The 4041-nt window shown below is 37.9% G+C and overlaps 1 pseudogene; it reads left to right on the top strand.

Moving 5' to 3' along the window:
- The first annotated feature begins 50 nt into the window (after positions 1 to 50).
- On the top strand, positions 51 to 1013 carry LOC101587533 (annotated as a pseudogene).
- Positions 1014 to 4041: the final 3028 nt, after the last annotated feature.

Here is a 4041-nt window from a genome sequence, read left to right as displayed (position 1 = left end):
GCCAACAGTGCCCACCCCTCAAAGCTGTACTGCCCAGCCGGGTGGGGGTCATGGCATCACTTGCTGAACGAGTTTGGGGCAAGTTTTGGTGAATTACCGAAGAACTCCCGTACAGGTTGCTGGTGTCCATCTTTATCCTGTTCCTCAGGTAATGGATCTGTGTGCACCAAGGCTTCCCCAACATGAGCCTGACCTTGGTACAGTTGGTGGTCAATGAGCTGGGTTTGTACATTTGCCAGAAGCTGAACATCTCTGTCCCCCAAAGTCTGCCACCCTCCACCCTCCTCCTCTTGGCTCCAGGTTTCTGTGACTCAGTCACCTTCAACCTCTCCCTGTAGAACAACACCATGGGCACCTGTCAGCTGACCAAGCCTGGGACCATGCCTGTGGTTATAGCCATCTAGATCTTGTGCTACCAGAAAAGCTTCTCCACCAGAATTCAGCTCATGCTGATTCCTATAACTTTAGGTATATTCCTAAATCCTGATCACAATGTGACGTTTAATTTCCTGGGGATGGTGTTAGCAGCTCTTGCTGTTTTAGTTCTCTTTTTCAAGTGCATGTAAGGATCAAAGAATATGAGCTGCAAGTAATCTCAACACAGTTCCTGTACTACCAGCTTCCAATGTCATTTGTCATGTTGCTGGTTCCAATGTCATTTGTCATGTTGCTGGTCACTATGCCCTTCTTTGAGACAGTGTTTGGAGAGGGAGGGATATTTGGTCCCTGTCAGTTTCTGCTGTGCTTCTGGGGCTGCTGTTTGAAGTGATCTCTTTCACGGTGAACTTATCTGTTTATTGGGTCATTGGAAACACTTCATTAGTCACCTACAATATGTTCAGACACTTCAAATTCTTCATTAACATATCAGGAGGACATGTTTTATTTAAGGATCCACTGTCAACTAATCAGGTCTTGGCATTTGCTGTGCATTATTTGGCATTCTCAACTATACTCACTTCAAACTCAGTGAACAAGAAGAAAATAAGAGCAAACTTATAAAAAGTCCTTGAGGTTTTGTGAAGAAAGTTGCCTGCTGACAACCAATGTTATGTTCAAAAATGAAAACAATGGAATGCAAAATTTATTGAATGGTTTATAAGTAATGCAAATATAATTCACCAACATGACTAACAATGACAAAGTGTATTTAAAAAAGTAAAAATGAAGACTGAGGGATAAATTGGCTCTACAGGTCAACTACAACTGGGCCAAGCAAAAGAGAAAAAAAGGGAACTTTTAAGAACTTAGGTGAACTCTGGGTAGAATACAGGACATAAGAGAGCTGCAATCTGTGGGCACAGTGCATGCAGCCACAAAGCTCTCTGGGCATCATTTAAAAACTTTGGTGAGCTCTGGGAAGCCTGCAGAACTCTGGTAAGCTCTGGATATCATAACAACCAGTGTAGAGGTGTGATTCTTCTGCTGGTGCAATTTGAAGGTTTTAAGAACTTAGGTGGACTCTGAGTGACCTGTGGGATGCAAAAAGCTGCAATCTGTGGGCCCATTGTGTTCACAGGCAGAGCAACCCCCCCCCAGTTAAAAGACCCAATTCATAAATGAACAACTGGGATGAATATACACCTCTCAGAGAAAGAAATGCAAATGGCAAGTAAATATATGAAAAATACTTGACATCATTGGTCAATCGAGAAACGCAAATTAAAACAACACAGAGATTTCATCTCAACTAGAAAGAATGGCTAACACCAAGAAGTCAGACAATAACAAATGCTGGAGGAGCGTGGAGAAAAAGGAATCCTTCTGCACCTTTGATAGGAGTGAAGATTGGTACAACCACTATGGAAATCACTATGGAAGTTCCTTAATAGGCTAGGATTGGAGATCCCATTCAAGCCAGCTATTCCTCTCCTGGGTATTTTTCCAAAAGAACTGAAAACCTCATAGCTCAGTAATGTATGTGCACCCATGTTTATAGCAGCACAGTTTGTCATAGATAAATCCTGAATACAACCCAGATGCTCATCAACTGAAGAGTGGATAAAGATGTGGTATTTTTACATAATGGAGTATTATTCAGCTATAAAAGTAGATAAATTTTCATCTTTTGTCAGTAAATAGATGAAACTAGAGAACATACTCTTAACTGAAAAAAATCAGACCACATGTGCAAACATCGTATTGTCTCCATAGTGTGAGAATTTGAAAGAGAAAAATGGAATCTGAAGGGTCCAATAGATGCTGGGAAATGGGAATGAACATACTCAAAAGGAAGGAGTTACTGAGCTGCAAAGGAGAGGAGTGGGATTTGGGAAGTAAGATCTAAGTATGCAAGCAGAATGGTTTAGACAACTGTACTGTGCATTTCTGCTGCTCTATGGAAAGAAGCAGTTAACGCTTTAATTTGTTTTGTCTCCTTTTTTCAATTGATTTTCCTTTTCCTCTTAATGTATTATACATTTCTGCTTTTTTTCTTTATTCTCCCAATTTTACATGCATATTTCTGCTAATATGAATAACTACTTGGATGTCATCACTATGTATTACAACAAATATTGTGAAATTTATATTACTCTGTTAAGTTAAATTCTATATCACTTGTAATTTTTTGTTTTAATTCTAATTTTTTACTCTCTTTAAAAAATAAAGAAAAATTTACAGTGAAATAAGCAAGATAGAAGTATAGCCAATAGGATGCTGAGTGGGGATATTGTGAGAAAAGCCAGGATAGCTAAAAATAGGACTGTTTTAGTACATTTCTTAAAAGTTAATTCTCAAAACCTTAAGCTGCATCTGGCAGTGCAAAGTTGTGGCCCTGTTATTGGAACACCAAAGCAGAAAAACAAAATCTTTTCAATAATTATAGGAAACATATATAAGACAGCTTGATTATACCAAGTAATCAATCAACCAAGTATAATGCATGAAAAGTCCTATAATAACAGTGAAGGAATGTGTGGTCCAGTACTATATAGGTATGTTTTTCAATATTCATATTCTTCTTACGAAGGTCATATTAAACCCATCTACTTGGTAATAGGTGCTTTTCCATTGTGAGATGTACTATAATTTTGATCATAAAGTATAAGGGCTAATGAGACTCAAACCCAGAGCTTTGCACATGCAAGATAAAAACTCTACCACTATGCCCTTAAATTATATTCTAAAAAGAATAATTTTTGAGACATGAGGGAAATACATGATTTCCAATTAAGCAAATAATGTAGAATGCCACATTTTTAATTACAAAATGTATTTGTGCCTTCCAACATCTTGACATTTGAATATTGAAAGTAGTTGTAATTAACCTTACAAAAAACAAAGGCAGATCATTCCTCTGGTAATAGATAATTTTTTCCTGAATGGTATAAATTTTCTGTAAGAAGCAATGTAAGAAAACAGCCACAGAGCTGTGCACGGGGTGTACACTTGTGATCCCAGCACTCAGGAGGCTGATGTAGGAGGACGCCATGAATCCAAGGTCACCTGAGCTGCATGGTGAGTGGGAGGCCACCCTGAACTACAAACAAGATCCTATCTCAAAAGGGAAAAACAAAGGGAATAGAAAACAGCCACATGTGCAAAATATGTCTTCAATAAGATGATAAATTTTGGTATGTGTCTTTTATCACAATAGCACACACATACATATCATTTTTAGGTATTTTTAGATTTTTTTTCCTGACTCATTTAACATAAAAAGCCTCACTGAAAACCTATTTTGAAAAATTCAGCTTGTGAGTCAACCTGTTGCATGACTAGTACATCTTTTAAGTGTTCTTTGGTTCTCAGTTTACAAACGTGTCTTTTACTGTGCTAAGAAGGATAGAGCACCTACTCGCTGCTATGTAAGCCTCTGGTATTTCGTGTTTCTAAGACACTTTTTCTGGGTGTGTTTAAGTTAACATACAAGTATTTCCCAAAACAGTCGGAGAAAAGTGCTTCATCCCAGTGAGGACTATTTGATTTCATCACAGTGAGCACTAAGAACTGAGCTGATTTGTTCCATATATAAATTCTTAATTGCAAATAAAACAAGAGCAGAAGACAGTTAAAATAAGTGTGGGGATTATAATAAAT

Source organism: Octodon degus, unplaced genomic scaffold (genome assembly GCF_000260255.1).
Source record: "Octodon degus isolate 3935 unplaced genomic scaffold, OctDeg1.0 scaffold00028, whole genome shotgun sequence".
Taxonomy (NCBI): domain Eukaryota; kingdom Metazoa; phylum Chordata; class Mammalia; order Rodentia; family Octodontidae; genus Octodon; species Octodon degus.
The sequence above is the reverse complement of the archived record's forward strand: the minus strand, read 5'-3'. Positions and strand labels throughout refer to the sequence as shown.